Source organism: Passer domesticus, chromosome 1 (assembly GCF_036417665.1).
Source record: "Passer domesticus isolate bPasDom1 chromosome 1, bPasDom1.hap1, whole genome shotgun sequence".
Taxonomy (NCBI): domain Eukaryota; kingdom Metazoa; phylum Chordata; class Aves; order Passeriformes; family Passeridae; genus Passer; species Passer domesticus.
Window position 1 is genome coordinate 134,105,906 of NC_087474.1, and position 21,440 is coordinate 134,127,345.

At 35.6% G+C, this 21,440-nt stretch overlaps 1 protein-coding gene and 1 long non-coding RNA gene across 5 annotated transcripts in view; one reads left to right on the forward strand and one right to left on the reverse strand.

Moving 5' to 3' along the window:
• RALYL (RALY RNA binding protein like) overlaps positions 1 to 21,440 on the forward strand; it is a 376,689-nt gene that overhangs the window by 109,444 nt on the left and 245,805 nt on the right. The gene's annotated exons all lie outside the window — the stretch shown is intronic.
• Positions 660 to 21,282, reverse strand: LOC135289631 (uncharacterized). Its single transcript, XR_010352387.1, has 3 exons — positions 21,162 to 21,282; positions 3,240 to 3,303; positions 660 to 1,206 (listed from the first exon to the last, which is right to left on the reverse strand). It is a non-coding gene; the product is annotated as an uncharacterized LOC135289631 (long non-coding RNA).

The window sequence follows — 21,440 nt, forward strand, 5'->3', positions numbered from 1 at the left end:
TTTGATTTTAGGGATAAACTGACTAATTGCTGTCTGGAAGCTGCTATTAAGATCCATTGTAAGAACAAGATTAAGTTTCCATATTAGCTGTAAATTGTTAGCTTTTAAAAACACAGCAGCACTTTTAGTGAGCACAACTTTTGGGTAAAGCTGTTTCAACTGAAGTTCAGTGGACCTAACAGTTACATAGTTAAATGCTTTTCTCAAGCTGCACAAAACACACAGAATGGACCACATGGAGAACCTTGTGAGCAAGCAGTCTTTCTTGCTGGACGTCAGTTTTTAGGACCTGGCAATCACAAAAGGCAAAAGGGAATTTTAAGTTATATAAAAGAGAAATTCTCATAGATCCGTACTTTAAATCAAGAATCTTCTATAGGTACAGAGTTTTACAGTTGAAGGAATACCTTATAAGCTTCCTAAGGATTGTAAATTATTTTTTGTACACTTTTTCCTGCCACATTAGATGTGAGGCATGTTTCAGTGCTGTGCATCTCTTTATATATTAATAGAATAAATTGTTGGAAGAAATATTGGAAAAAATTCAAATACTATTGCATTTGGTGGGTAATATCTCACTGATTCAGAAGGAAAAATATTTAATTTCTCTAGTCTATACTGAAAAAAAAATAACCCACTGAAACAAATTCTTTGACATTTTCATCTTTGGAACTCCAAGCAGTATATTAACATGCCTTTTTGAACAAGTTTCTTACTCTCTCTTAGAATAAGTCTCCTAAAGTCAAGCTGTGCCCTTTCAGAGTGCCAAAGTAGAACACAAAATTCATGACTGCAGCACTGGTGAAACAAAAAGTAGGTGGGATTTTGGTCTTAAGAGAAATACCTTTTACCCACAGTGTATATATCAGTCAGCTTCTATGCCCAGGTGAACAAGGATGCAATTATTTCCTGTGATACTGTAAATAACCCAAATCAGAACTGTAATTTCTAGCCATCTGCTGGCTTCTCTTTTCCTCCAGTATTGGTTTTACAGTTCCCAACAACTGTTTTCTCCTTCCCCTGAAAGTGAAATCTTGCTCTGCAAATACGATTTGCATCCCCAGCTTTCCTCTCCAGAAAAGCAGGTAGGATCTAGCTACAAACAATGGCTTGTCATTGATTGTCTCTGAGCTTCCTTAATGGCAGAAGGGGGAAGAGTGCTATCCTCTTAACTTGCTGGTGTTCTTGCTGGAGACATAGAAAAATCTGAAAAATATTTAGGCAACCAGTGTGAGAACAGCTACTTTCAAACAATCAAAAATATAACCTATAGGAAGTAAAACAAAATTTAAAAAAAACCCAAAACAAACAAACAAACAAACAAAAAAAGAACAACCAACAACCCAAAAACCAAATACGAACAACCAAAAATAATGCTGAAGCACTCTTCAAGTAATTCTGTGTCTAGGGAAGCTGATGGCATATAATAAACATGAAAATATTCCCTCTTCCTAATGAAATGTCATGGATTAGGCTAGGCAAAAAATTTTGACTAACATTATAAATGGCCTCATTTGATAAGATGTTCACTGTGTTTGAAAAGAGAAAGCAAGTGCTGAAACCATTTGGCATGCAAAGACAGGCTTACAAAATATGTACGTCTTTTGTAGACAAAACAGAAAGATGATATTTACTTAAACTAGCAGTTTTGGATTTTTTAAACTATTAAACTTAGGAGTTTCTTTTTATAATATGTAATACAATAATAAATGTCACTTAATATTTAGTATTAAAACCAAATAAATTATTTGAACTTGAGAATTAAGAAAGAAGTCTTAGTGATTTAAAGAATTCAATAGAGGTTATTGAGCCAACAGTATTGGCAGTTCTAGTCACAACCTGTTTAACTCATAATTTGAATTATGATATAAAAGACTGGAAAGATCAATGAATGAGCAAACACAAGATGGCAAAATAAAAATGGATATACAAGTCTTCTTTACACAACTATAACGCTAAAATTGTGATTACACATATTTTAATTGGAAAGGATAATGTATTCTTCAGAAAAATGAATGGGAATTTTTGTATTTCTTGTCTGTCCAGCATTTCACCATAACTTATCCACTGAAAATTATTTTCTCCAAAAATGATAGTTACTAATCACCAAGTAAGAAACTTCTACATTTCTATGTCATTGAGGTTGATTGAACAGACTACCAAGGACTAAGAAGTACCTTTAAAAAAATTAGGGTACACCTGAAACTTCAAAGATTAACAATCATTACAAGGGATTAAAAAAAGAGAAATCTTTAAAGATTTTATAGTCAATGGACTGAAGAACAGATAAGATTTTTTTTGTCCTGATCCAAAATGTAACTAAGCATCAGGAATGAAATGTAGACTTTCCAAGTACTTGAATTCTTTCTTTTGAGCCTGATATTTTAGATTCTCATTTTCAATAGCATTGAATAATGCATAAACAAAAATTATTTAATTTTTCTTTACACAAATTACCTATAAAGCTGTTATGGAAGATATGTATTAGGTAAACTTTGAAAAAGTAAGAGTGTTCACAATATTTTTTGAAAACACTATTTCCATGATTATAAAGGTCTTCTATTTCAATTTATCGTATCTAAAGCTTTTCATCTGCCAAATCTCAAACATCATGCATACAGATGAACAAGTAGAATGCATTAATGAGGCAGGTCACCCAGAAAATTATATAATTGGTAACACCTGTAAGCTCAGATTTTCAGTGAGTTTAAGAGTTTTTTGCATGAATCATACATAATTTGAGTCCTTAGTGTATAATAAAATCAAATAATGTAAAATGTACATAAAAATTTATATTAGAATTACCAGTTCACAGAATCACCAGCTTGCGTCACAAAATCAGTGGTTTTCCAGTGAATCACTGTTTTTGCAATACAAGATTGGAAAAAAAAATTGGATCTTCTGAAATTACAGCTGATAAGACTCAACTTTTGTATATATATATGGGTTTAAATCTTCTAAAACATTAAATATGCAGCAACTGTAATATTTAAGCATTATGTTTTACTGTGGATCAATAAAAGATGAAATCTTTAGAAACCTTAGAAATTAATTTTAGTAAAAACAATATCAAACTTGCATGCAGAGCTATATATATCAGTCACTACTGGAATTTGTTTCACAATGGCAGCCCCGAGATCAAGAGAGTGGGAGTTCAGGCTTTGCTCTATTTTAAATCCTCAGAAATTTGCAGGAAATCAGAGCAAATAAATTAACATCTCTTGCTTTGAATTACTTACCTATATGTATAGATGGAAGTTTTTCACCCTGAAGGGTTTTACATCACATGAGTCACTCGTGAAGCTTTTGGGGGAGGAGAAGAAGGAATGTTTCAGAAGGAAACAGTACTTTGTGTAGAAGCACTTTCATAAAGGGATTATACTGTTATCCGCTTGAAAGTGGTCTTTGTTTCTAAGGTAATTTCATTTGGTATTCTAATCCTTTCAGGTGGTGATGTTTGCTGTGCCTTATTGAACTTAGAATAGGATTTTTTGCATGCTTTCTTGATTTTTCTAGCCATTAAAACAGTCTGTGCCAGTGTCTTGGCATAAAACTAGTGTTATCCTGCCATACTGTTCCTTGCACATTCCTGTGAAGCACAGCAGATGCCTTCTGTAGTTTTCTTAAAATGTGGCTGCAGTTACAAAAGTGTCACCATGTGGAAGAGCAGTTTGAGAACAAGTTTCCATAAACAAAGGGTGTAAAGTTGGTAAAACTATCTTCTTGGCTTATTCACACTGATTCTAGGCAAAACGGGCTGGTAAATTAAATATCCACAAAATGTGATTGTTACTTATGCTGATGCTGTGAAAGGTATGCAATAATTCAGTGAGAGAGTGGATTTTTTACCTATCGCATAGATTATCTGAGACTATCAGTTCTTTCGCGGTGGATGCTTAATTGAAATTTTCCTAAGTTGTTTCTCACCCATATTATTAATTTGTTTAATAACATGGACTGGAGTTGCGGAAGCCAAATCCTGAAATATGTTTTAATGATCACTTAGAACATTACCAGTGAAGGTGGGATATGACCACCAAGTAATCTTTAATGCTGTTATTTCCAGAAATAGCAGTATGATAAAAACCAGTAAACTCTGAAAACTAACAATCAGAAATATTATTTACCTTTCATGGGGAAAGGGTCCTACTTTGATAAAACATGGCTAAGAAAAGTTTTGAAACTTTCTTTAGCATGGGTTATTTCAAAAGCAAAACTGCAATATAAACACAGATGGTGATCGGAGAAATATCTTTTTTCTTTTTTTTTCTTTTCATTTTTGTAATGCTGCGGTTTCCCAGAATACAGCCTTGTGAGTGGAGAGTGGATGGCACCATTTTTCTGCTTTTGTTCACGTAGGTTTGTTGTGGCTGTTCTCTGAAGCCATTTTATGTAATTAAGCAGAGTTTCAAACATCGTCTTTTTAGATAACTTGGGGCACTTGGCCCTTAAAGCACAGCTGCTTGGTGAGGTATGCTTGCCCATCTGCCCAGACATGGCAAGAGTTCAGCCCAGTATGTGAGAGACTTTCTGTGTCACAAATTGGACAGGAAGAAGTGCCAAGCAGCAGTAAGGAGACCATTCTCTGGACTGGACTATGAAGGGCTCATTAGTGAGCATATCCTAGAAGATTGCAAAGTAGGTTCACAAGTGCATCCTTTTGCCAGCCTATGATATGAGACAGAAATTGCCAACACAGGCTGGATAATTTGAGGGACTTCATTTTTATTTAAAAGGAGAAAATTAGTGTGTGTTGGAGAATAAGGTAAGCAGGCCCAATTAGAAGTCCTTTACCAGAAGTCAATCAGGTTTTTCCCTCCCCTTTCTCCCATACAAAGTCCAAGGATGATGTCATTCATCCTCTCTACTCTTTTTGTTACTCAGACCATTTTTTGCATTGGGTTTTGTTGCTACTAGGAATCCCTTTTCCTCATGAGTTAGTCATGGAGGGTGGAGATGGTGACTATTTCAGGATAGCAGACTAAACAAATTTGAGAAGCAGTTCTTCCTCAGCCATCCAACTTATTTCTACCTCATAGAATTACATTTAGTTCTCTATTTCATAGACTTCAAAGCACAGACCAGATTCTTAAATGAAACTTTTTGCCATCAGCACTGATGTTAACTTTTCTTGACTTGCAACAACACAGATGAAGCCTTTTCTGTAAATAAATTAGGGGTTTTTTGGATGTTATTCTTTCAATGTGTGATTTGTCTACATTGCATATAAATACATGAGACTTGACGATTTTGATAGCTGGAGGATGGATGCATTTTCAGTGAACTCCCATGATGTAGTTATTTCTCAGTCAAGACTATTTCAACTATGTTTTCTGTATTGGAGTCCTGAGAAAGGATGTCCCTCTTTGCCCTTGCTCCTAGCACTGCCAGCTAATTTCTACTATCTAAACAGAGGGAGCAGAGGCACATTTCAGTATTATGTCTATAATATAAATTCAACCCAAATGTCTAAAAAGAAGGGTCTAAAAGTTCATTTAAAAATATTAATCCATAGATAGCTCTAGTAAGATTTATCATAAAATATCACCTTGATGCTAGAAACAACTGCTTTGTCAAAAGATTGTGATTTTTTATCTGATCCTGAATAATTTAATACCCCTTTTGCATTTAAAATATTTGTCATTGAACAGCATTATTTACAATGAATTCTATTTAAATTTTCTTATATGTATCTGTACTCCCTATTAACAGATGTATGTATCCTTTCAGGATTTCAAGAAATATATACAACAGTGGGGAAACAAGATTTTTAAAAAAATTAAATGGCTTGCCTTTTCAAAGTCTTTGATCTGGAAACCTAATTTAAATGTCCCAAGATTGAGATGTCTTATGCAGAAATCCATCATCTTTCTCTATAATTAAGCAGACTTCTGCATGTACTTAATCTTCAAAATACAATAATCAGCAAACAGTTTGCATACATTAATACACTAAGTGTATACAAAAGTGTTAACTGCTTTGCTTTACTACAGTTGAGTAAGACTCAGATAAAAAGTACTTAAAAACTCAAAAAATTCTTGCCAGTTTGCCTTTGTAGTAAACAGTACTATATATCTACACCTTCACTAGTGTTATTTAGGAAAATGCCTGTTTCTGAAAGACTTTTATCACAAATGTACTATTCTCTGAAAGTAAGATTTATACTCTCATTATTGAGGTAGAAATGTACTTTTATTTAGCAGCCAAGTTTATGAAAGAATGTTATTTTTCCATTGTGTAAAAAAGAAAATTTCTGCACATACCATCTGAACTACATGATCTGATTTGACACAAAAAAAACCCACAAATTAATTACTCCCATTAGTTCAAAGTAATCAGACTGTCTGTGCACCTATGTTGCTAATCAGTGACATGGAAGAATGAAGTCATTATTTACCAGCAATGCAGAAAAACTTGGTTGAAGTCACCAGTTTTCTTGAATTTGTGACAGGTAAGGCTGTTGCTGACTTCTTTAGTTCAGAACCTTTCTCTCTGTCTCCTATTCACATTTGCGGATAAGTGGTTAAGACTAACTCAATTCAAAATAAGTCACCAACCAGCTTAGGAGGCAGATTCTATTTGATGACAGTGCTGGCTTGTCACCGATATCCCAGACAAATCAACCATGCATTTTAGTAGCATCTATCTTATAAAGAGGATTTGCTGAAACAGGAAAATACAAAACCTTGATCCTCACAGTGAAATGACATAATAAGTGGGGGTTTTTGCCTGGTCTTAAACAGTAAAAAATTCTTGTTAAGTAAGTGTCTTCATAGCATGTCCTGCATTTCTGTGCGTTTTCTTGACTTTCGTACTTCATTTTAACAGAATTGCAGCTTCTTATAGCTATTTTAAGGATCAATACTTCTTCACAGATGCAGGATGAATAAGAATCAATCTGAACACTTCAGCTCCTTCATCAGGAATTGCTTCAAACAGCAGCTCTTTCTCTGCAGTAATCTGTGTGATTCTGTTAGCAGCATCAGTCACTGACAACAAGACACCTGAACTGTGTATCTTTCCTTGTTCATTGGGATTTTTCATTGTTACAGAGACCGATATTCTTTCTTATAAGGTTAGAAAAGATCTACAATAGCTTTTATACCATTGTATTTTAAACTCTAGACTTCATTAACACACTCTTCAACTTGTTCGCTTTCTGACTCCTTGCTGCTTATGAATTATTCAGAGTAGATTTCACTTGAGGTAAATAGTTTGATTTGAAGTTTTTTGTATCTGGATTTAGATGCAACGAGAAGATTTAAATGCTCAGAATTTTAAGTGAGGAGAATTGCAGAGGCTCAGCTATTAAGATGGAAGACATTTGCTGTTAGTGCTCTGGGGCTGCCATTGAGATCTCAGCACGGTGCTATTTGTCATTCCGAAGTAGGTAGGCATTATGATGCCTGGAGTATAAATCAGCCTTTACATGGTGTCAAGTCCTGAAGCACTTTGAACACTCTAATCCACTTCTGAGTTAACAGAACATTTTTGGTTTTACAAGCTTTAAAGTCTCCCTTTTTATTTAACCCTGTCCTCTTGTTATTAATGATCATTATTTTCTAGAATCTTGCATACCTCTTTAGATACAATTCTTAATGTTTTGCTTCAAAGTTGTGGTGATGTCACTGAAATGAGCTTTAGTTTTAAATATCTAGTAGAGATTAAGTTCTAGCAAAATTAATATTATTCATTCTGGTCATATAAAGAGGAATACTGCCTTGTCCTACTAGCAGGTCAGCATTATTTGGATGCTGCAACAAAGTATGATGTCTGAACCTGGTCTCCTTCACTCACTTCTGTGTAGTATCATATTAGTATTATCTCATGGACAGAGCTGAAATGAAAGAGTAGTTGTTTCCCTGAGGCTGTTTTCACTGTATGTCTGCAGTCCAGTAAATATTAGCTCAGCACAGCAAAGCAAACTCTTTTAAATGCTGATTATCTTCTTTCATCTGGGAAGCTAGTGTACATACAAAGGGTCAGTTCAGAAACTATATGTACTGTATGTTGTCAGTTCATTGAATCTCAGTTTCTGTTCTTCCACTGGCTGAGTAAACATTTTAGCCATCAGCAACCATTTTGCTGATTGAATATTGCTATATATAGTATTATACAGACTTCAGTCCGAGAGCACCGTAGTGCAGTCAGTTGAATTTACAGTGAGTTTACAGGTGGAGTCGTTAGCATTAATGAAGCCCATTAAAATCACGTTGTTTTCCTGCCAGGGAGCAGAGTCTGCAGGCGCTGGCAGATACGTCACTTGCTGTGACAAGTCAGTGTTATGGAACAGGCGCTGACTCCTGTGAACCGACAGCAACCCCAGCTCAGCCACACCTGCTGGTGCTGTGCTAGAAACTCCCCTCTGCTGCCCCGGTGCTAGAAAATCTCTGCCATGCAAGACAGCTGGAGTGAAGGGAAAAGATTCTCTCAGATTAAGGTGCTACCACTACCTTCAGAGAAGTGTAGGTCATATTTTGATTCTTTAATCTGAAGAACAGAGAATCCTTAAAAAGCAGGATATAATTGAGGACAGTGCTGTCAGATTCATTTATTTGTCTATTTACTTAACTCTGTTTCTTAAATTTCATATAGTGGAACATAAATATTCCAGATCTAATTAATCTAAATTAGCTTAGCCCAAAAGTTAAGTCACTGTGATCTCTGCTAAAATGCTTGTTCTCTTGTACAGCCACACGAAGTTGTTATTTTCATTAAAATGTTCATGCTCAGGAAGGAAGTATAATAGTTCAGTGGCAGAGTGATTGCTTGTGCTAGCAGTAGCACATTGAAGTTATATGACCTCTCATTAATCTGTACTTTGATAAGGTCCTGGAGTGGTAGGATTAATGACATTCTACTGTAAATTATTCAAATCCCTGCCTGTGCACCGACAATCTCTTTGGAGAAACACACAAGTGATACTGAATCTTTTACTGCCTTGGAGAATAACTACAGTGGTCCAGAGACAGAAATTTGCTCATCTGTATTGTGGACCATGTGAATTGTCTAAAACCAGGCAGCTTTACTTTTCTCCTATTATTTTTTCTGCGTATGATTTTACTTCTAAAAGAATTCAACTTATGTAGATGCTGCTTTTCTTATTTGCCCATCCTTTTAATTTTATATTTTGAGCCCCATACAGCACCCTGAGAGCTATGTACCTAGGCCAGCTTGGTGACATACATTTCATTTGGTCCACAAGGCTTTTCTGGCTGCTTATTTTTCCCTTGTGCCACATCAGCTTCATCAAATCCTGTTTTTCCTCTTGGCTCCTTTCTGTCAACCTGCATTCTTCTGAGTGTTGTTTCTTCAGCCGTATCTCATCCCATGCAGTGCTTTCAATTCTTGTTACCAACATTACCTCCCCTGTGAGGATTATAAACCCTGCTCCTAGTGCAGCAAAACTATGTGGATTTCATGGCCAGGGCAACCTTTCTCTATGGAAAAGAAAAATGAGCATGCCACTCTCACATTTTAAGATCTATTCCAGAAATTTGTGGAGCTGAATGTCAGAGGAGCTATTAATGTTTCTGGTACATCCCTATATAACAGCTCACAGAATGAATTCCTCAGTCATCCCTCTACATACACCTGAGTAAGCTCTGATTAAAAGGTATCCTACAGCAATTTATGGGAAACAATACATCTTGCAATGGAGAGTTTTCCATATGCTTTAATCATTATTTATTAAATGTTTATCAATTATTCATTTGGGAGCCCAACTCCTACTCATGACTTTCACTGCTGTTTCTTAGACATAAGAAAAATTCTATTTTCTAGTTTCACACAGCGCTTTTCTATGTTCTACTGTGTGCCATATTTATATCAATTGGATTTTTGTCAGGTCAAAAAGCAAGTCCTTATGCATGGCAAGTCAATGCTACTCTATTTATTTTTTTCCATTTTGAAGTGTAAAAGCTGGATGCAGTAAAGACTGTTGTCTCAGTGTTGTACACGGAGTCATCCTGCCTTTTCTTTTTTCTTTTTTCTATATTGAGGAATTGCAATCAGCCATTGTTGCAGTAGCTTTCTGTTGACAACTTGTGCTCAAAAGAGGAAAGCTCAAATAAAGCCAGTTTGAAAAATCATCAGAAAGTGAACTTTCTGCAGTGGAATGCAGGTTTGACTAACATCAGTTGATAGACCTCCCAGGTTAAGGAGTGTTATTTTCCTCAGCACAACACCATGCCCAAGCTCTATAGACAATTTCTACCAATAGAAACCATGCTTTAATTTGGCTGTGGATGGTCCTGAGGCTGCTGTGCTGTTCTGGTTGTGAGTATCACTGTAAAAGAAGGGATGGCTCCCTAGAGGTTCTACCTCACCTATCATCACTGGGCTGCTCTGTTCCATCCCTTAGTACACTGATCCTGCGCTGAGTTGCACTTTGACAGGATGTGTGCTGCCTGTGCTACTTCTCAGCAGTTTGCAGAGCACTGCTATACTTTTTTCTAGTCCATAGAGAACGACACTAATGAAGAGGTTCACAAACTTTCTTTCTGTTTTTCTCCCTCCTAAAAATTTTGGACTGCTACTAGGTAAAGACGTTATTTTTTATTCTTGATGGTACATTGTTATTGGAAATAGAGATCAAAACATTTTATTTTGTTGTCACATAACAACCTTTAGAATTTACCACATATGTATGTAAAAGTTACTGGTAGACTTTATATACCAATGCCTTTGGAGTCCTCAGTGTTCTATAGTCTATGAGAATATTGCTGTTTGCTAAGCTCATACTTCTCAAATGATATTACCCTCTTTTAACAACACGAAAACAGAATTCAGGAACTTTGCTTAAAATCTTTTACAGCAGTTTGCCTTTGAAACTGCTACAAAATTGTTATGGCTTTTCATTTTGATTTGTTGGCAAGAAACAAGTTGACTGCCCTTTCTTTGAAAAACTTAGAGGCTGAACAGAAAATTATTTTGCTGACACACTAAATGCTTTTTGCAACTGAACTGATTTTCTTTGGTAATAAAAGTCGATTGGTATAATGAAAAAATGTGTTTATGTAAGCATCACGCTACTGCACCAGTGCAGCCCTCCAGCCTTCTCTGAAATTCTCAGGCCATACTCACTTGAATCAACAGGCTTCTTCACACGTTACAAGCTCAGAACAGAAAATGTCAGCCTCAAATTATTTCTTTGATTATACACCCAGATTAGGGAACAGCATATAAACATGCTCCCTGAAATGTAGGCATGTGTATATATTTGCATAAAGAAATGCATATATTCACACATAAACAGACATTTAAATATTATTTGTACCTTTTAATTTATGTTCAGCAGCCTAGTTTCTATTTGACTGGAAGCCTGTAGCTGCTTTGTCGCTGTTAAGTGGTAGTTAGTGAATTGCAATTTCTGAACAAGTTTTCTGAGAAACAAAATTCACTGTTACACTTCCCAGAGTAAGGCAGAAGAGGAGTTTGCTGTTGCATAAACTATTGCTGTTTTCTTACTGAAACTCAAGAAATCACTGATGCTTTATATTGCCAGCTCCATACTGCCTAATATAAACTATAACTATATAAGCTAAACATAGATGCCTTGATAACTGCCTGTTCACTAATGACTTCTACTGAAGCAGTTTAATATCCCCATTCATTTATTTAGGCACTCCTCTTTTTTTTTTTTTTCTACAGCTTTCTTTATCTTCTGTTACTGAAGCATTTAAATCTAAGAACTTGTACTCCAGTATGCTGTAATTGAGTTTAAATGTTAATTTTCCCAATTTCCTGAAGTATATGGTTAAAAGGATTTCATATCTTAGAAATAATGATATTTCTTTTCACTGGAACAATAGAAAATTCTCGTTGTGTTTCTGCTTCAAGTAACCTTCTTCATTTACATACCAACATCCCCCTCATTTTCTTTATCAACCTAATGAAATTCTTCAGAAATCCCCACATAAATCTACAGAGGGTTCTCTTTGCTTGATGTTGTAGAACAGGAGCACCTGATACTGGTCTCAGTTCCCTTTTTTGCTTGAAATTTAATTTGATTAAATAATTTGATTTTTTTTTTATTTTCCTAGTTTATTATCAAAATAATTTCTGCTGTTTGATACCTTAGAAATACCAAAATGGAAGAATTTCCAGAATTACCAAGTCTATTTCTTTACTGCTTTTATAACTCTCTTAGCCATTTAATAAAGCTGCTAAAATCAATATATTTGTTGCTCAAAGAATTTTGATTTATTCAGGATTTTAGATTAAACTTCCCTTATCCATGTATACTGTCTTTTTGGAGTTGCTCCTGTTTACAGCTAGTTTCCACTTCAGAGAAGAAGTGAAAAATATCTTCTTCAGTAGCTTAAGAGGGCTTCTTAGTCCAATGAATTTGTCACAAACCCCATAGATTTTACTCAGAGGGCTCTGCCTTTCATAAACTTAATTACACTCTCCACCTGTTGTGAGGGGCCAAATGTGCCACTGCTGTTATTTCACCCTTTCTAGGGGACAGAGCACTTCCAAGAGTTTCTGTAGCTGCACAGTGAATTTGTTTGTTTTTCATGCTGCTCACACACAGTAGAAGGCTCCTTTAAATAGGGCTGGCAGAAGTCCATGCTGTCCCTCACTGTGGGAGCAATTAACTCTATTATATAGATAACCAAGCTCATAGAAATGAGGTATGGGTACAATTACATGCCCCTGCAACATTTGTTTAATTGCTAAAGCACTTGTTTATTCACTGCTTTGTTGGAAGAAAATGTATTAAACTATAAAACAATGATCTGTCAGGTATAAAGCCTGAAACCTTGAGGGGGTCATTATGGAGCTCAGTTCAGAAGAATTTAAGACATTTTCTCATATATCAAATGTCTGAGACCTAAGCTTCATCTTGCTGTTAGCTATAAGGTAGTTCTATGGACTGTCAGCATGAAGAGAATATTTACATATTTTTATCAGCAAGTAATTGGGTTTTTTATCATTTGTGTTTTCTGTCTTCTTGTATTACACTATATCACGTTGTTCATAAGAAACTGCAGTGCTGTCAGGTTAAGTGGCATTGCTATGTTACCTCAAAGCATCTGATTTACTTCCTTACTGTTGTTTAGTAGAACAATGAAATTAATGAATTGTGTTCAAGCCAGTGGCAGCTTTGATGCTTTTAGGCTGGCAGATATATCAACAAAATTTTATGGTAGATGTGAGTATGCAAATATGTGTTATGCAATGGAGGTTTAACAGATCAATGCAGTACAAAAAAACCAAAAGGCAAGCATATGTTATTCATTATCAAACTAAAACTAAGAAGAATAAGTGTCATACACAACTTAAGATGAAAAGTGTTAAAATGTTAAATACCTTGCAGCTTTCTCCTATATATTTCTTTGCTAGCTAGCCTTGATTACCATATATCTGTTCCTGTAGTCTTGAATAGAGACAGCGAAATCAACCCTGAGGGCTACTCTACTGCTTGGTTTTATGTAGAAATTCAAATACTTGTGGCCTCTTGTGACCCTTGCATTTCACAATTGCTTCTGGAGACAAGTAGGAGAACATTACAAGGTCCTTTCAAGGTAATGGCCATTCTTCATCACTTCGCAGAATGAATTTTAACAGCCTTTATGAAGTTTTAACTCAGAATTGAAAACTCTGTATCCTAGATAAGAGCTGTCTCTATCTCAAACGTTATTAATCTCAAACTTATTCATTCCTGGAAAAGGATACCAGCTTGCATCTTAAATGTTGTGTGCAATAACCTACGTGTTGATGGTGAGATAGACTTCACCTTACATATATGGATTTAAGCCTGTAATTTTAATTAGTTCAAGACAAACAATAAATTTGCTGCGTTATGATCTTTGATAAACCTGTGAATCCTAAGCTGCAGTAGTCAAGAAAAAGGGCCCCTATTATGTGGCAGTTTCACCTGCTTTAGCATAAGCTGTTGTTTAAAACTGTAAATTCTGAATTAGTAATCTGTTTTTCCTTTGTTATCCTCTATTTAGATACCAAAATTTAAAAAGTGGATTAAATAGCATGTTTTCTGTATCTGTGGGATGTCTAGGGCAATCAACACTCTGTAAATTCAAGCTTCTGGAAATTAAAACAAGACTTTAAGTCTAAACACATTTTCTAAATTATTATCTTTAATTTAGGAATAGTTTATTATGTGATTTTTTTAAAGTACTGATTGTTTTTGGGAAAGTTTAAACAGAAGTTACTTCTACTGGAAATCTAAACCTTCCCACCTCAGAGGTATTAACTTAGTTAATATTGAAGCATTATATCTGAATTCTGTTAGTGCTTGAGGGTTAAGCATAAAGTAGCATTTTCAATCTATCTAAAGACAGCTATTTATGCTAGCAAATTTTGGAATGGAAGAAGGTGGTACAGTCACCTACTGAGGAGGCTAAATATGAGAATAATTTTTTAAATTATGGTGTATTCTACTTTAGAATCTGTTGTTTTAAAATAGAATCTGAAGACTCTAAACCGCTTGTTGAAGCTCCAACACAACTCTGAAACATCCAAATAATTTTCCATGTTGGTCTGTCACTCAGGTATTGATCCTGGCTGCCTCTGACACTTTGAAATCTAATGAGGTGACAGTCCAAGGTCTTGTAGCTGCAGGCTATTTCTTCCAATATGTCATAATTTTCCTGCTTGTTTTTAAAGCTACCTATATCTATTTCTCATTTTAGGTCAGATAACCTTGGACTATCAAACTGTATGCTGTTAAAATGAATAGTCCTTTGACTGGTACAGTGACTTTCTCAGAACTTTCAGCATCGATGATATTCCACTTTGTTCAGTTTGACCAACTTTGTACATTTCAGTTGTGCAGATATGAGGTTTAAAAATTAATTACAGGTTTTCTTCAATCCAAAAGATAAAAGTCCACATACACAACTTGGTTCTGATTTTATGATCATCTTTTTTCTTCTCTACCTACAGTATGTTTTTTTAGAGAACTGTTCACATATAGCAATAGTGAGTATTGATATAAACTATCAATTTGGTGCTGATAAATGATCCCAGATATTCCTTACAGCTGTGTATCTCAGAGCAACTCATTCAAAGAGCTTTTGGAGGTAAAATGGTAACTGGGGAATACTGTCACTTGTACCTGAGGCTTTTCTGGCTCTGTAAGGTTCTTGTTGAGCTTTTATAACAACCATACATGCATTGAGCTGAATTTGTTAGCAGAAATCTTTTTCTGCTCCCTGGAAGCCACTTGGACTTCATGACTTCTGAGAGCTCTCTGACAAGGGAATTGGAGATGCTCTGTCTGCTATAAAAGCTGAGTGAAGTGCTGCAGCTACAGCGAAAACCTCTAGGCCTGAAGGCACTGCTTTTCAGCAGAACAAGTGCTTCTCCATGAGATCATACCTAATCTTTATTATAGGGTCTTCCTTATATAGAAACAGACGTTTTTGGTTCTCAATGAACAATTTTCCCTGTGTCATAACACGAACTTCCAGAAACAGGTTGCTCTGGACACAAAATTTCTTTCCCCAGACAGCTCATTGTTTCAATGAGGTAAATCTTTAGGCTGTTATAGAGAAGCTGGGATGTAATTTTTAAGGGGAAAGTCCAATTAAATGAGAAAATACACCTGAATAATAGATTTGGTGTTTTTTAAAATAGTGATATTTTCAATTATTCTAGAAAATGTCACACACTATAACTTTCTGGCTAGTTCCAAAGTAATTGATCAAGTATGACATGAGTGTGGCTCCATAAATCCTGCATGCTTTGGGAGCCACAGAGGATAGATGAAATTAGATATCATCCATAGACATTCATACAAGATATTACTGGTTAATGACATTTTTAGCAATGCTATACTAGCGGCCATTTTTTTTGATGAACCTTTCCCAGCTGTCCTACCATGATCAATCAAGCCATAACGTGAACACATAATCATTAGGAAAACAGAATTTAATTACTCATCTATTAGTCACAGATTTTTAGGCAATGAGTATCTAGGAGGCTGTGGACAGTAAAGAATTGTTCATATACTGTTGTTTGGATGTCAGTAGCACAAATGTCATAGTGTGGTGGAAGACAGCACAGGCCAGCACGAGAGCAGAGCCTTTTTCCCAGGGAGGGGATCCTCAGCCTCTCTGCCTGCCAGAATCAGTGCCTGTAGTACCAAAGCAGGACTTCAGAGCAGATGGAGGAAAGTTAGCCCAGGGCATGGCCCTATTTCTGCACAGCTCAAAATGCAGTGCTTCTTCAGATATCCTTGTGAAGGGCATCATCCATGCTTTGATATGTTTACCTTTCAAACTGGGTCAGGACTTAAACAGAGACTAATATTTTGTTGTGTATTGACTGCTAGCCTCTTGATTTCTTTATTTGTGCTTGTGACAACTCATGTTTCCACATTTTTAGATCATGGGATCCTGTTCAACTAGAAATTATTGCTTTTTCATACATTCAGGTTTTTTCCCTCTAAACTTCAGTACCTTCGCAACCAAGCTATCTTCTCTGTTAATGTGTATTTTAAGAACAGACATTTTAGGAAGATTTACCTCTATAATCAGTTTTCAAAGTATTTTCCTAGAACTATAATATACTGCAAAACCAACAATCATGGTGATTATCATAAAATACAATCTAGGCTGAAGAACAAGCAGCTATGTCTGCTGTTCTGCGGACTCTTGCTGGCTCAAGAGTCTTAACATATTGCATAACTTACTAAGAGGTCAATGCCATCATTTCTTCCTCGAAATGAATAGACAGTGCTGAACCTTTGAATTAAGGATTTGCTTTCCAAGTGTGCTAATAAAGCAATTCTAAATACCTGTAGTTACTGGTGCATTTTTATTTCCTTAGAATAATTTTTAAAATCCTACCTTTTCCGTGAAAAATGCTGAGAAACATACAAATGTCCTTATTGACCTCTCTTAGGTCTTTGACTGGACCTTGCTGAACTCATTAATGAGGGAAAAGCAACCTTGAAAATGTTAAAGTCTATTAAACCAGACCAGCATAATAAGGTTGTGTGGAAACTACAGAAGACTGAAACCTGCAAACAGTGAGAAGTTAAAATCACATTTGCGTGTGGCAAATTTTCAAATAAGAAATCTACTCTTTTTTATTAGTATAATCTGTACTATCAGAAGATGGAAAGATATAGTTTCCTGCAACTTAAGATAAAGTTTGTCTATTGTCACAGACCCTTAATGGAAAAGAAAATTAGCAAACTATTCAGCTTTTATAAAGAAAATGAATGATCCCATTGTAATGACTAATTTCCTGATAATTTAACACTTTATATTTAAAAAGAAACATCTTCCTCTTCATCAAACATAATTTAGAAAATCTATTACTAGAAAGTATTTCTAGGAAATTGTTTCCTAATTCATGGGTCCAAGCCTTTTTTGGGAAAAAATAAAGAAGAACTGATAAAAAAGTGAACAGTCAGATGTCTGACTGTGATGAGAGAGAGGATAAATTTCAGCATAAATCTGTCTTGCATGCATTCTGTATAATGTCTGGATCATAGATGTAAGGAATTAATTATTTTTCACAGGCCTTTTGCACCTCTATCTTCTGCTCTTAAACTAAACAAGAAATTACTGTGGAATAAAAGTCTGATCTTAAAATATTTTCATAAAATTCTGTAGTCTTATCCATGAAACAACTTAAGCATATAAGTATATATGTTCTATATTTATTCATCTGAAGGAATACAAAAACTTGACTACTCTCAGCATTGCTCTGCAGTAGAGAGAAACCAATGCAATAAAATGATATTAACAAATGACTTAATTTCACAGAGTGAGTATAACTTAGGCCTTAGGCATTTTTGTTTATTTCCTATTTCTAGGATTAGTGAGCTAGAGCAGGAGAACAGAAATTAATATCAAATCCTGTTCTTACATTTTTATATTCATTTTATTGATCCTAAATAAGCTCACTATACTTGGAGGATGAATTCTATTAAGCTGAAATAATCAAAAGCTTTTGAAAGACATTCTTGGACAAATCTCACATTTTCACTAGTAATTCATATTCAGCATGGAGGTTACTGCAACAGTCATAAGAAATATGAACAATACCTGCACAAGTGGAGGAACAGGAGAGGTCCTTGGTCTTAAAATATCATGATGTCATGTCATATATTAGAGAGAGTATTTCACTTAATCTAAGACAGGGTAAGACATGTTGTTATTATTTTTTTAGTGTTTTCTCTCTTCAGAGGAGAGAAGAGAGGTGAGGAAGAAAATTCATAGGGAAAAGATATAAAGGAGAAAGAAAACTCATATAGGGAAGAAAAAATCCTCCTATTTCATTGATATTAGGGTCTTGGACAAGATGACCTCCAAAGGCTCTTCCACAGTTGACCATTCTCTGACTTTTTGTTTAGAAGTGAGGGGCAGAAAATGAGATCCATAATTTTAATTTCTATAAAAACTTCTTTTAACCAGATTTTTTTCTTTACAATATAGGGGTCTGATCAATAGGTGTTTCAGATTAAAAACGTGGCACACATTTGAACACACTAAAATTATGTCTAGCTAGTGTATTTTTCTGAAATGAATGAATTAAATGGAAATATGAGTAGCCCAATATAATGATGGGCATTAATTTTGTTCAGAAATATCTGCTATTAGCTATTCTTGGCTACTGGAACAGACAAGCCATTGGTATAAATCAGTAAAGCAATTCTACTTGGACCTTGCAATACAGGAGCAAGGTGAGACCTGATGTTCAAATTACGTTACTTTTTGCATGTATTTAATGTCTTCTCTATCTCCTGACTGTGGTAAGTTATAGCACAGGTTTTAAAGATTGCAATGGAATAAACCAAGTACATTGGGAGCGGGTAGAACTCATAAAGGTATATCCTGCCTAAATTACCAGCTTTTGTCACGTATGACAAAGGAGCAAGAAGATATGAAATTAATCAAGACAATCTTGTGGGGATGAGAAGTGCATATATACATAGATGTTATTTTTCCTCTGAGTCAGAGGACAGTGCAAGCTGATTATTGAGGGGACTTTATGCACATGTTTATAATTTTTAATAAACAGTATTCTATGGAGAGGAAGCTAGCAGCTGTCCTTTTTTCCCTTCTATCCATAAATCTGCCACATCACTGAATCTGACAAAGTGAAACTCTCTAGCTTTCAGTTTGTGCATAACGCTGTTGCCAAACTTCATAAAGATATTTTATGGCCTGTTGAAGTGCTAAGATGCTAGACTTCATGAAAAATGAAGTCTCTAAATGGATTGGAGCTATATCACTTGAGGAGTTTAAAAAATATCACTGAGTCACAGCTATTAGTGACAACACTGTGAAGAAATCTTACCCTGCTTATATCAGAGATCTATTTTAAAATACCCAGCACATGAAGTCACTAATGATGACCAATTTTCACCCAGACACCAAATTATGGCACCTAGGTCCAGACTGGTTAAGTAATTTATAGTTTGTATGACAAAAAAAGTAGCAACAAAGACTTTTTCCATGCCTTGGTCTGTGTGAAATGCAGGCTGTGAGGTATGGTTATCCATCAGCACAAATTCACCAAAGCAGGAGCTGCTGTAATCCTGTGCTTTTGACTGGTCTCAGACTTTTCTTAGCTTTTGCTTTACAGACAGCAGCTTTGAAGCACCAAGCAATGAGGTGTTTCAGAAAGATGTGATCAAAAGCTCAAATCCCCAAAGAGTGAAATCTTGAATTATCTTCTGAAATTTCCTTGTATGCAATCGCATGGGTATCAGTGCTTTCACAAGGGAAGAGATAAGAAAGCACATTTGGGAAGGCAGTACTGTGAGTCTCCCAGTATATCTTACCTTAAGCACTGTAAAACCTCACTAGCAATATCTTTGTTGCTACTTCATGGTCTCATAAACTCAGGTCCCATCAGTCCAAGTCATCCAGCACTGATTTCCTCCATCCCCCAGATATATGTTTCCAATATATAAGCACTGCCAGAATTCCAACTTTGTAGGCAGTTCATCTAGAGTTCACCTCTTGAGGCATACAAAAAGTAAAAATCTGTGTGGGCTGGTTTTGGTTTTTTTTCACTCAAAGCATTTTTTGCTACAAGTCCAGTGTGCATAAGAGTATAATTATTCCCCTACTTTCCTGTAGGGAGATTCATACTCGAGGATATGGAATAGCCAATCCCAAATTTATCAACCAGCAAAAACATGTTTTTCCATCCTTCCCTTCATTCTCTAATGTAACTATTTCCAGACAACTTTGTTGTAGGTTCTCAAGTAATCTGGTAAATACTAATGTGGAGATGACCAAAGCTCCTTTATGAAGTCATGTATTGCTGCTTGACATGGTATTCAGACTGTGAGGTAGTAGCAGCCCAAGTCTGTCCAATATGGGGAAAGCTTCTGGTGCCCTCTCACAGAAGCATCCCTGACAGCCCAGTCTCACTACCAAAAATTTGCCACTAAAACAAAATATTGATCCAAGAAATTATAACCAGAATAAGAGAAAAGCATTTTCAGAAAAAAAAAAAAGAAGCAATAAAATAGCATTCCACAAACACTCCAATTTGATTTAGGATGATAGGTCATTTAAATTTAATGTTTAATGAAGCCATCAAGCTTTTAATTTTTACCAAGATACCAGAATATGAAAGGCTTTTGAAATAGAGTTTTATTTCCCACCTAGTTAGATGAATAGCTGAGTCCAGACTAAAATGTTGACTTGATGATCTGGAGATTTCTTACATTTTTAATGATTCTATGATGTGAAAATTTTGATTCTTTGGATCAGATATGTTAACTTGGTTCACAGAGGCAGACTTTGTCATTAACTAAGGAGGAGCAAACAGTGGTGTAATTTTGCCTACACTTGTGTTTTATCTGACTTAACTTCCAAAGCTATTCCTTCCTTATTTCCTCTTTTTTTTTGTTTCTGGTTGCCTATGTTTGCACTGCAAATATCAGTGTGAGAGAGAATATGTCCTTTTTTTTTTCTTTACCTGAAGCAAAATAAAATTATTCTTCAGCTTCAAGGTTTTGAACAGGCTTGTATGGAACCATATGCAGCTCTTTTGACTTATATTTTAATTCTGTGGGAAAAGTTCTTTGGTTGCTTTTACTTGCTCTCCTCCTAGGGTTTAAAACCTATCTTCTTCCTACGTATTAGGCCTTCCTTCTACCACACTGGATGTTTGTGTGAGAATTTTTTCCCCATTCCACCCCCTGCCTTTGTACTTACTATTTTAGCAGGATGTTTGTGTTGAAATTTAACCCAATTATTCTGCAGTTTTCTATTAACTCATTCCTTAAACAGATTTCAGGTATTATAAATGGTGTTTAAAGAAAGGGAAGGAAGCGGCTGAAGTGGAGGAAGTGGCGGAAGGAAGGGAGGGAGGGAGGGAGGGAGGGAGGGAGGGAGGGAGGGAGGGAGGGAGGGAGGGAGGAAGAAAGGAAGGAAGGAAGGAAGGAAGGAAGGAAGGAAGGAAGGAAGGAAGGAAGGAAGGAAGGAAGGAAGGAA